The sequence below is a fragment of the Temnothorax longispinosus genome, chromosome 3 (genome assembly GCF_030848805.1).
Source record: "Temnothorax longispinosus isolate EJ_2023e chromosome 3, Tlon_JGU_v1, whole genome shotgun sequence".
Lineage (NCBI taxonomy): Eukaryota > Metazoa > Arthropoda > Insecta > Hymenoptera > Formicidae > Temnothorax > Temnothorax longispinosus.
The window spans coordinates 24,654,765-24,668,276 of record NC_092360.1 but is presented as its reverse complement, the minus strand read 5'-3'; the positions used below and the strand labels follow the sequence as shown (position 1 = coordinate 24,668,276).

At 35.5% G+C, this 13,512-nt stretch overlaps 1 pseudogene; it reads left to right on the top strand.

The window, feature by feature from the left end:
- Positions 1-6,290, top strand: LOC139810149 (T-box protein 2-like; annotated as a pseudogene).
- Positions 6,291-13,512: the final 7,222 nt, after the last annotated feature.

The following is a 13,512-nucleotide window of genomic DNA, read 5'->3' as shown; positions in this document are numbered from 1 at the left end:
ATGCAACAGCTACGTGCCGCCGGGTCCGCGTCACAATTGACGCAGTCACGCAACTCCTTTCAATGCAACCTGCAACAAATAAACCCTCATATCAGTTATACGAGCACATTCTCTTTGTCTGGAGACAAAGTTTATAATCAACTGGCAAGATGTCTCACAGCGAAGAAAGAAATTAATAATCTAATTGTAAGAAAGTATTCCAGAGGAATTGTTACCCTTCTCGCATCATAAAATTCAAAGATTCCATGCAATACTTTGTACTCACCAAAAGAATCGACGAATCTGCAACAGCGTGAGATTCAGAAACGTCCTTACACCCCGACGTGCCGACACGAACGTTGAGGGCTTTGCGAATATCTCGCGGTGATTACACAGAGAAAATGCAATGTATACACGCCTCTACTTTTCCGCGACTCGATGCTCAACGTCCTCATATCTAGGTTTTTTAAAATTTTTAATATTATGGTCCGATTTATTGGGACTCGACTTTTTTCGAACGTCCGCGTCAATTTTTCATTTGTAATTAAATTAAATTAAATTATGTACTTACACTGTTTTTTCAGGTAGATTAAATACGTCGCTGTGTTTCTCAAGGATTACGTATGGTCGGATTCATTGGGACTCGAGTTTTTTCGAACGTCCGCGTCGATTTTTCATTTGTAATTAAATTAAATTAAATTATGTACTTACACTGTTCTTTCAGGTAGATTAAATACGTCGCTGTGTTTCTCAAGGATTACGTATGGTCCGATCCATTGGACTCGACTTTTTTCGAACGTCCGCGTCAATTTTTCATTTGTAATTAAATTAAATTAAATTATGTACTTACACTGTTCTTTCAGGTAGATTAAATACGTCGCTGTGTTTCTCAAGGATTACGTATGGTCGGATTCATTGGGACTCGAGTTTTTTTTTCGAACGTCCGCGTCGATTTTTCATTTGTAATTAAATTAAATTAAATTATGTACTTACACTGTTCTTTCAGGTAGATTAAATACGTCGCTGTGTTTCTCAAGGATTACGTATGGTCCGATCCATTGGGACTCGACTTTTTTTCGAACGTCCGCGTCAATTTTTCATTTGTAATTAAATTAAATTAAATTATGTACTTACACTGTTCTTTCAGGTAGATTAAATACGTCGCTGTGTTTTCTCAAGGATTACGTATGGTCCGATCTATTGGGACTCGAGTTTTTTCGAACGTCCGCGTCGATTTTTTATTTGTAATTAAATTACGTCGTGTAATAGTACCCTTGTCACCTCTCTTTACTCTTTAAACGTGTCCTTGTTACTCTTCTTATCGAATGGTTGAGATAAAAAGCGTAATAGTTTTAAATAAAATAAAATAAAAAATTTCTTTTTTTAGGTTATAATTCTGTAAAATACAAACATAAAATTCATATTAAAACACTGAAAATAATCAATAATTTAAAAGATAATTCTTAAATGCATAGAATTTTCTAATGGTTTTGTACTCTTGTACATATGGGGTGTTTATATTTTTATTCGTTTATAGGGACTTTTAACAATATCTTGAATATTATTTATATGTATTTATAATTGAATTTTGATACATACTATACCTATTGATTTTCCAATTGAATTATTTCTGTACAAAGAGATGAATTTTTGTACAAAACCTTGATTCTTGATTCTAAAAAGGTTCATTCCTTTAGAATTTTTATTTTTTAAATAGAATTAATTTTTCATTTGTAATTAAATTAATCGTTAATCAAATCTTACTTCAAATGTATATCAAGTGAGTAATTCAGAAATAATAACGTGAGATCAAAAGAGAGGCTCGATGCTCGACACAACTGCACCGGCATCACACGTACACGCGGATAACTATAATCGCGCGATAATGCTTTTAATAAATTATTTACAACATTATATCTTTTTTTGCATCCATATGTAAATCTTTAAAACAATTGGATTTGACATCAAGTAGGATTTCTACTGATCATTTATTAAGATTAATGAAAAAATTTGGCAGGTTTTTAACACATCTGCGGTTAATTTAAAGAGATACGATCCCGTGTTATTCTTCTGAGGCGTTTATCTACTGCGTAGATATGGCTCAACGACCTCATATCTAGGTTTTTTAAAATTTTTAATATTATGGTCCAATCCATTGGGACTCGAGTTTTTTCGAACGTCCGCGTCACTTTTTCATTGTAATTAAATAAATTAAATTATGTACTTACACTGTTCTTTCAGGTAAATTAAATATAACTTATCTCTATAAAGAGATGACTTTTGTTATTAAAATGCGCGCGTTTTAGCGGACGACGCCTGCTTGTCATTGACAATCTTCTGCCCTGTCCGGAAGTTTCTGTTTGTTTCTTTTGCGGTAAACTGTGTTTATAAATTCGTAACTAAACGAACTTTTTTTGTTAAATAATATTTAATAATAACTTGATAATATAATTATATTAACTAAACGGTCATATAAATTTTTTTAATAAAAAAAATTTTTTTTAAACAAAAAAATTAAAAAAAAAGTCTGATTTTAAGCCAGAATAGTTCTAAGTAACTCATTTGATTCCTTTCGAAACGTTCTAGAGTTCTTTATAAGTAAAAAGTTCCAAAACCTTAGAATTGTTTTAAAAAAATCATCATCAAAACTTACGCAAATGTCGTTCACGGCAGACCTTTGAAGTCGAATATCTTCTTAACTAGTGACCGGATCGTTTTCGATCATAGAAATTCCTTTCAGAATTTTTAGAGTTCTACTAAAAAACGGGACTCTTATCAGAACGTCTAGAACTTTCAAAATAATTTTTATGCGGACTTAGTCGAATTTTACGCATTGCATTCTCGAAGTCGAATATCTTCTTAACTAGCCCTTAAAAAGTTAATATATTATGTTTTGCTCAACATTTAGAGATTAAGTTAAAAGTACCAATACCCGGACATGTACCTATATCTGGACATTTTTATTATTTATAAGTATAACGCGAATTAAAATCAAAGATAAAAAAATTTTTTTTTTATAGTTTGAAACTTTAGTTATGATATCCAAACGTTTATTTCCATAAATTTATATTTTTTTAAAGGTATCTAGACATAGATACGTGTCCAGGCATTGGTACATTTACCTACTCTTAAGTGTCCGAGTATTAGTACCTTTATACCTTAATTGGATTTGAAAATTGAATAATTTTTCTCCACACTAGCCGAAATAATTAATAAGATTCTTTTTTATATTATATGCAAAATAAAGATAAACTTTATATTCTACAAATTTAGATTTTGTATTAGACATAATGATTAAATGTTTAATACAAAATCTAAATTTGTTCGAATTTTTATTAGAGAATTCGATAATTTGTATATGACAATTAAAAATAAATCCATATAATTAATTGCATTTTTAAGCTTATCGGTTAAATGGGTTTTGATAAATGATAGCATTTATCTTGTGTTTTTACTAAATCTAGAATTTATTGGTACCTACAGTATATGATAATGAATAGTTCACAAAAGAGTACTTTTTAATGAGAAGTAGATTACAGCAGATATACTGAATAGTCCGAGCTTGTGAAAACATCGTTTTGTTAATGATACCACATAAATGTAATTTTCAAAAAAGACAAAAAAAGGCGCCAAGTATACATTTATAATATATACATTAATGATACGCGAGATTCACTTACGTGTACAAGCTAAATGTCTATTGTTTTCTATTTTTTATACTTTGAGTATAATTATGTATTTTTATTTTAATATTGAAAGGCGCACATTATGTCATCGGGTGAAGTTCGACCGAAACAGTCGTTTATTATAAGTTTTAATACGATATCGTTAACACGCAATTTGGCGATTTGGCGTGAAAACGTAAATTTTCATTACCGCAGAGAGAGAGAGAGAGAGAGAGAGAGAGAGAGAGAGAGAGAAAAAGTGAAAAATCTCGAGATTCCCCGTGTACATGGATTTTTACGTAAATTTAACATTGTAATGACTTAAAGCATTTTTATTTTTCGATATCTTCTTTCTATATTTGTAAAGAGTGTACAGAAGAATAGTGCACGGAAAGAACGGTTTTACTGAAGTATCAAAAAATTTAGCTAGATACAGATCTGAAAATAATTTTGTTGCATCATCAAAATAAATATGTAAAACAATCAAACTGATTACTAAAATATCAAAATTTGTACAGCACTATCATCATACCTCAGCGACCTACTACAATTATTTTAATGGTGCAACAAAATTATTTTCAGACAGAAAACCGTTTTTTCCGTATGTGCATGTAGATTAAAGGCGTGCATTTCCATGATGCGTGAATAAGAAACTCTGCATGTCTTTGGCTTTCGTTTGCGCTTCACAAAACCGAATTTTGTACCCGTAGTATTTAAAAATTTAGCTAGATACAGATCTGAAAATAATTTTGTTGGTCCATCAAAATAATTATGTAGAACTTAAACTGATTGCTAAAATGTCAAAATTTTTTACAGATTCATCATATTTCAGCAACTTACTATAATTATTTTAATGGTGTAACAAAATTATTTTCAGATCTGTATATTTAGCCAAATTTTTAGATACTTCAGCACAACCGTTCTTTCCGTGCACATATTTTTATCAGGGTCTAAATATCGCTAATATATGTCACTAATGTAAAATGTACATAAAAGAAGCCAGTTGTTGCCGTACATACATTAATCTAATAATTTCTTTGTCTGAACGTTGTTGGAATATTATCGAATCATTAGAGAATCTTAATATCTTGAGTTCGACTGATCGAGATTCAGCGGAAAGGTAAATATGTATAATATATGAGAAGCTTGTAGAAGTGCAGGATGTCTCTACTGAGATTACCCGGAAAAGGAACAGACAGTATCTGAACATTTTTAATCCTTTAGGGGCCTGTGTACATAATTATGTACTAAACAAAAAAACCTAAAAAACTAAAAAACTTTCATCAGGGACGTCTTTTAAGACTACCTTATAAATTATAACATTTTACTCCAACGGGATTGATGTGTGGCCCTTAAAGGGTTAAAGAAAGAGAAATTTACGACAAATAGATTAACAACGCGTAATGAATTAATATTTATTTTAACTAGCTCATTAGGTTAGTGTGATTATGGCATTTAAAATTATCATGTGAACGATATTTGTTACTTTATATATTACTTTTTGTAAATCGCAGTAGAAAGGACAAAAGGTTCATGGACGCATAGTTGTCTCATGTGTTGGCGCCGAACGACCGACGACACATATATATTTCGCCTAGTTTCGGCGGATTGCACTGATCCCGTTTTGTGATACTAGGTCACTGGTAGGCGAGAACCGGTTGTCTCAGTTCCATTCTACAACTGCACTGTGATTTCGACGTTCGTTCTGACCATTTCCGTGTTTGCCTTATACCTTACACCGACGGTGTCGGAGGAGAAACGTCGATCATCGGAGATGTTTCTTCAGGATCCAAACAACACACTGATGCTACTGGAACTGAATATGCAACTGGTATCACCACTCTTCGCGCAGTCACCGATCGCTCTACAACGCAAATTAGATGAGAGGATGAATTCAAGCGAATGGGTATTTCAACCCCCATTGCTGCGCGGAGTCAACATGGAGCTGCTTAATCGAAACCTCTGGCAGCAATTCTACGAGAATAATACAAAAATGATAATTACCAAGAGCAGTCGGCGCATGTTCCCGTCCGTTTAAATAAACGTAAACGGTTTGGAGAAACGTGAGAATTATTATGTCCTCATGGAGATAGCACCGGCCTCCGATCGCCGCCACAATTACTGTGGATACCAGAACGAGAGCGAGAACAGCAATATGGGTGGCTGGAGTTTTGCGGGGCCGGCAGAGCCGCAACAGCCCTTTGGCTATAGGATTTATAAGCATCCCGACAGTCCGGCAACGGGAAGCCACTGGATGGACAATCCGATCAGCTTCAATAAATTGAAGCTCACGAACAACATCAACGACCCTAATAATAATGTCGTTGTTGTCCAACGTCCAACGTCCAACAGCCAAAGTAATATCGATGCACAAATACGTTCCTAGGATCTGGATAGTCCGTTGCTTCGATGCGAAGAACTACAACGAGCTCTTTACTCATTCAACTGCGTTGTTCGGTTTCAAAGAGACGGAATTTATCGCGGTGACGGCATACCAAAACGAGAACATCACGAAGTCGAAGATCAATAATAATCCATTCGCAAATTTTTCGCGAGATGGGTCAGTCACGGTTCAAGCGAAAGCATCATTCGATCGATCATCAGTGGCCCAATCGGATTCCAGTCCCGACAAAGGGGTCTCATTGATGTACGACTCCGAATTGAATCAGCCGAACGACCTCCCCTTAAGGGTTCCAAGCCCATTAAAGCATGCGATTATTTTCTACTTTAGCCGGGGAGTCGAAGTTGGCTAGCCTTGCAACGTGGGAGAAGCGGACGTGAATCCCGCCACCGTTGCGAGTCGATCCCCGGCGCCGGGCATGCTTGAAACGCAGTTTTACTGCGTTTGACACAGATGGATATCCATTCAGGAAATAACTTATTACTATTTATTTCTATTTTAATTTGACATGGATACTGGGGGCAAGTCTCGTTGAGACCGTGGACATGTTCGGACGTGTTTTGTCCTGAATAATTTTTGAAGATTGCTGATGCAATCAGCGCCGAGTTTGATTGAATCTTTCGAGTCTGTATTTATTATTTTCGACTTGTTCTTGGCCGTTATGTGGCCTGAGGAGGATTAGGTGCTATAAAATTTACAAAGAAGAAGAAGAATGCTATTGGGGGCCACGGCTACTCGTGACATGAGTCTCGTGCGTCAAGAGGCGTAATCGTTTCTATACCCGATAACTAGCGCCTACTCTCGAGAAGCCAGCTACGTAGTCACTGGGTGTCTCCGCACTAACCGAGTCATCAATCTCGCATCGTGCGTGCAGTGCCCGGACCATCCGAGAACACGGGCGTGAAGATTCATTTTTAACTTCTTCATATTTACTGCGTGTTGGGGAGCAAACGGATGGACAGCCGAGAGCTTCCCAGATAACCGTGCCCTTCATTGGCTCCACACAACTCACCAGCGGTACTTGGGCCCGTATCACTACAGACTTTTAGAGACGCAGTCAGATCGCCATTGACGCCACTTGGTTACTGCAGAACTGACCAGCCGACATCAGATCTTGCGACCGAGCCGTACTGAATCGGAACAGCCCCATTGCAGCAGTCCAGCGAGACCTCTGGGAGGTGGGCACATGACTTGACTGGGAGAGGCTATATATATTCGCATCACCAGACCAGTAACTGACTCTGAACCCAGGCTCAAAGAGACTCGTGCAGAGAATCAAGGGCCTAAGACAGCCTGACTCCTCCGATACAATACGACAGTGCTCGCACCAGCGTAGTTTTCAGGCCAGTTGAATCTTCGGATTCTAACACGGATTTGCCACTTTTTTCACGTTCCTTTCTGCCGCGATTTACAAAAGGTAGTAGGCTTAACACGCGGACGGGAGCGAGGCCGCCGTGGCCATCGTGATTACCGGTAGTAGGTCCGACCGAGAGAACGAGTACGTGCATACGCGATCGCGTACTTAACGCGGATCAGCGAGCGATCGGTCGGTCGGCCGCGGGTCCGGTACACGGCCAACAGTGCCTCCAATCACGTAATCTGATTGATCGTTTTTAGTATTATGACCACGCGAAGTAAGACCATCTCCGCCCGTTCGCTTAGCGGGCGCTGATGATACACCTCACTCGTTATTACATAAGTGCGAATCGCACGATTAACTTGTAACGATTATCCCGGAAAGATCGACCGGCAGGAGAGGAAGAGAGAAAAAAATTCATTTGTAAACAGTATATCAGAAAGATTCACCCACATTCAATTAAGAATTACAACAGTATAAGATACGTCCTAGAACACTATCGAAAGTAATATACAGTTATTTCGTTCGAAAACACTGTATAAGCTTCGTCGCATATACACTGTTAAATTTGTAGTGTCAAATTACATATTTAATTTAAGCTAGTTTTAACCATTCTTATAAGTTACTACTGCTACTCAGTATGTCATTAATTTAACTAAAACAATGTTAATTTAATTATTAATTTGACTAATCAATGGAGTTAAAATAACATTCTTTGTGTTAAAATAATAAATTTCGACACACATAGTAATTAAAAAGAACAAAATGTTATTTAACTCAAGGTATTGGTTTAAATTTTATCTTTTAATATTGTACTATTTCTTTAGGGGCCTGTGTACATAATTATGCAAATAAAAAAAACAAAACAAAAGAAAAAGAAAAAAAAACAAAACAAAAAACAAAAAAAAAACAAAAAAACAAAATAAAAAAACAAAAAAAACATACAAAAAAAACAGAAAAAACTTTTATCACAGACGTCTTTAACGGGATCGATGTGTGGCCCCTAAAAGAATACTATTTTTTATTTATATAGAGTATATAGACTAATGATTATATGTATAGAATACTTTGTAATTAATTGTAATTGCAAGCCGTTTTATCATACACTGTAAATCCAAGTGTGTTATTTCTACACGCATAAATGTTTTAAAATGACACATTTGACTGAAGCTCGTTTTAGTCAAATTAGACGAAGCATGTTTTGTTGCGTGTTAAATTAACACGTTTAATCGTATTAATATGTTCAACCGTGTTAAATGGCATCATTCAAAACGACAGAAATGTGTAAGAAGAGCTTTAGTTAAAATAACACACTTGAATATACAGTGAATTATAGCCGTATAAAAAAGAATTTCTCATTATTTCATAAAATTATACATTTTTTTTTTAATGAAAGAGAGTTACGCATGTTGCACGTAACTTTCTTCAACTTTTTAATACGCCATGAATGTCTGTACTCAATGCATTAAATTATGCGTTTTACTCGTTGATGATAGGCCAATTCCTTTTAGTGACACAAGTTGACACAAATGTCGTTCTGTTTTTGTTATTCATTGAATGCCAAGAAGGATAGAACGATGTTTGTGTCGACTTGTGTCACTAAAAGGAATTGGCCCATTGTTGCATCTTTAATCGATTATACGCGTATATATCAATGCTGCGAGATTTATGTCAATATTACTCGTATAACGAACTCCCTCCGTGAATATACCTCCGATTTAAGGTCGATTTAGACATAACCGTGCCATGCCCGTACCGTTTACGGACAGAAAGATGTAGACTCGTTTCACACGTAGGTATCCGGCACCGGACTACCGATGCCGGGTATCCGATCGATTTTCTTTATTTTCACAAATCGGCTATCGGACAAACGTGTAAATGCTCCCATATTAATCTAAACACTTCGCGATCGGATACCCGGCGTCAGTAGTCCAGTGTCGGATACGTGTGAAACGGGGCTTAGTCGAATTTCATCCGTTGCATCTTCGAATATCTTGTTAACTAGCATGATCGCCACTAGTTAGTGGTAGAGTTGCAGGCGTTTTGATGGAAGTTTTAAGAAGATATTCGACTTCGAAGGTCTGCCGTGAATGTCATTTGTGTTTTGATGATAATTTTTTAAAACAATTCTAAGGTTTTGCAATTTTTTACTTATCAGGAACTCTAGAACTTTTCGAAAGGAATCAAATGAGCTACTTTAAGATTATTTAATTAAATTAAATTAAATTAAATTATGTACTTACACTGTTCTTTCAGGTAGATTAAATACGTCGCTGTGTTTCTCAAGGATTACATATGGTCCGATCCATTGAGACTCGAGTTTTTTCGAACGTCCGCGTCGCATTGTCTCATCGTGTAATAATACCTTGTCACCTACTCTTTAAACGTGTCCTTGTTACTCTTCTTATCGAATGGTTGAGATGAAAAGCGTAATAGTTTTAAATAAAATAAAAAAAAAAACAATTTTTTTCTTGAGGTTATGATTCTGTAAAATACAAATATAAAATTCATATTAAAACGCTCAAAATAATCAATAATTCAAATGATAATTCTTAAATGAATAGAATTCTCTAATGGCTTTTGTACTCTTGTACATATGGGGTGATTATATTTTCATTCGTTTATAGGGACTTTTAACAATATCTTGAATATTATTTATATGTATTTATAATTGAATTTTGATACATACTATACCTATTGATTTTCCAATTGAATTATTTCTGTACAAAGAGATGAATTTTTGTACAAAAATCTTGATTCTTGATTCTAAACAGGTTCATTTTTTTAGAATTTTTATTTTTTAAATACAATTAATTTTTTATTTGTAATTAAATTAAATTAAATTAAATTATGTACTTACACTGTTTTTTCAGGTAGATCAAATACGTCGCTGTGTTTCTCAAGGATTACTTATTGTCCGATCCATTGGGACTCGAGTGTTTCGAACGTCCGCGTCGATTTTTCATTTGTAATTAAATTAAATTAAATTATGTACTTACACGTCTTCCGTTCCCTGAGAAGGACGCGCGGTACGCGGTCGCGCGGACAAAGTAGATGCAACACCTACGTGCCGCCGGGTCCGCGTCACGTTTCAAGTACAGTACTCCTGTCTCGTCACTTTCGTTACTCGGCACGACTCTGAAAAAATAAATTAGAGAACTCGTGGAACGTTTCCTTTGATCTGTTCGGGCTCATCAATTACGGATAATTAGAAGTTTTTATACCAGAGACGATTTCAGCTCTCAAATCTTCAACACGCTCCCGGCTCCCGGCTCCCGGCTTCCGCTTCAAACGAATCAGTTCATCGATGCATCATTCAAACGATGCAGTTTACGATCACGTCCACCACCTTCACAAGTTCAGCTGCAGTCTCGCGACCGGAGATCCCTGCAGGACCGCTTATCATTAAAATATAGAATGTCTATCGACAAATATAAAATCATGCCGCAGAATGAAAATAAAAGGAGTTAAAAGAATCGCAATAAAGTAATGTTAGATGCCTACCTAAATCTTAGAACGTATAATAAAGTGTTCTAAGACCTGAATTTCACATCTTTACGTATCGCTCTCTCTCTCCCATTCACTCGACTTTTGCATAGATTTGATTCCTGTCCTCTTTGCACCACCAGACAGAGTCGTATCTAAGGGTCTTTGCCGACAATCGCACTCCTAACATCAAAAAATAAAGGAAAGCGCGACGGTGGTTCGTTTCCGCGACCTGGCATACGTCACCCGAGTGAGGGGGAGGCAGTCTTCCGTTCCCTGAGAAGGACGCGCGGTACGCGGTCGCGCGGACAAAGCAGATGCAACAGCTACGTGCCGCCGGGTCCGCGTCACGTTTCGACGCGCGGCACCCACGTCGCCCGGTCGTCGCGACGATCGCGCGCGAGGTTGTCGGTGACCCCGCAACCTCGTTCTCCCCCCGGGTGCGGGTTAGGACGATGGGTGCGGCTGTAAGCGCTTATGAGCGTTACTCACGTCGTTCGCTTTGGCGTTGGGTGCATTCGGGGAGACGCTATTAACGCTATAAACGCAAACGCTATGAACTTTGTTCGAGCCAATAGCGCGACAGCGATAGCAAGCTCCCCGAACGCAGCTCAAGCGCCAATAGTATTTCATTTGTAATTAAATTAAATTAAATTAAATTATGTACTTACACTGTTCTTTCAGGTTAATTAAATACGTCGCTGTGTTTCTCAAGGATTACGTATGGTCCGATCCATTGGGACTCGAATTTTTTCGAACGTCCGTGTTGATTTTTTTATTTGTAATTAAATTATGTACTTACATTTTCAGGTAGATTATAGAAACAGACGGATAGCATATCTATAAATAGCTATGATGATGAATTTTTTTTCTTTTAAAATGCGCGCATCTCAGTGTCATGGCGGCCGACCCCTACTCAGTAGCAGTCGAACAAAATTAAATTAAATTAAATTAAATTAAATTATGTACTTACACTGTTCTTTCAGGTAGATTAAATACGCCGCTGTGTTTCTCAAGGATTACGTATGGTCCGATCCATTGAGACTCGAGTTTTTTCGAACGTCCGCGTCGCATTGTCTCGTCGTGTAATAGTACCCTGTCACCTACTCTTTAAACGTGTCCTTGTTACTCTTCTTATCGAATGGTTGAGATAAAAAGCGTAATAGTTTTAAATAAAATAAAATAAAAAATTTCTTTTTTTAGGTTATGATTCTGTAAAATACAAACATAAAATTCATAGATATTAAAACGCTCAAAATAATCAATAATTCAAAAAATAATTTTTAAATGCATAGAATTTCCTAATGGCTTTTGTACTCTTGTACATATGGGGTGTTTATATTTTCATTCGTTTATAAGGACTTTTAACAATATCTTGAATATTATTTATATGTATTTATAATTGAATTTTGATACATACTATACCTATTGATTTTCCAATTGAATTATTTCTGTACAAAGAGATGAATTTTTGTACAAAAATCTTGATTCTTGATTCTAAACAAGTTCATTCCTTTAGAATTTTTATTTTTTAAATAGAATTAATTTTTCATTTGTAATTAAATTAAGTTAAATTAAATTATGTACTTACACTGTTCTTTCAGGTAGATCAAATACGTCGTTGTGTTTCTCAAGGATTACGTATAGTCCGATCCATTGGGACTCGAGTTTTTTCGAACGTCCGCATCAATTTTTCATTTGTAAATAAATTAAATTAAATTATGTACTTACACTGTTCTTTCAGGTAAATTAAATATAACTTATCTCTATAAAGAGATGACTTTTGCTATTAAAATGCGCGCGTTTTAGCAGACGACGCCTGCTTGTCATTGACAATCTTCTGCCCTGTTCGGAAGTTTCTGTTTGTTTCTTTTGCGGTAAACTGTGTTTATAAATTCGTAACTAAACGAACTTTTTTTGTTAAATAATATTTAATAATAACTTGATAATATAATTATATTAACTAAACGGTCATATAAATTTTTTTAAAAAAAAAATTTTTTTTTAAACAAAAAAATAAAAAAAAAATCTGATTTTAAGCCAGAATAGTTCTAAGTAACTCATTTGATTCCTTTCGAAACGTTCTAGAGTTCTTAATAAGTAAAAATTCCAAAACCTTAGAATTGTTTTAAAAAAAATCATCATCAAAACTTACGCAAATGTCGTTCACGGCAGACCTTTGAAGTCGAATATCTTCTTAACTAGTGACCGGATCGTTTTCGATCATAGAAATTCTTTCAGAATTTTTAGAGTTCTACTAAAAAACGGGACTCTTATCAGAACGTCTAGAACTTTCAAAATAATTTTTATGCGGACTTAGTCGAATTTTACGCATTGCATCCTCGAAGTCGAATATCTTCTTAACTAGCCCTTAAAAAGTTAATATATTATGTTTTGCTCAACATTTAGAGATTAAGTTAAAAGTACCAATACCCGGACATGTACCTATATCTGGACACCTTTATTATTTATAAGTATAACGCGAATTAAAATCAAAAATAAAAAAATTTTTTTTTATAGTTTGAAACTTTAGTTATGATATCCAAACGTTTATTTCCATAAATTTATATTTTTTTAAAGGTATCTAGACATAGATACGTGTCCAGGCATTGGTACATTTACCT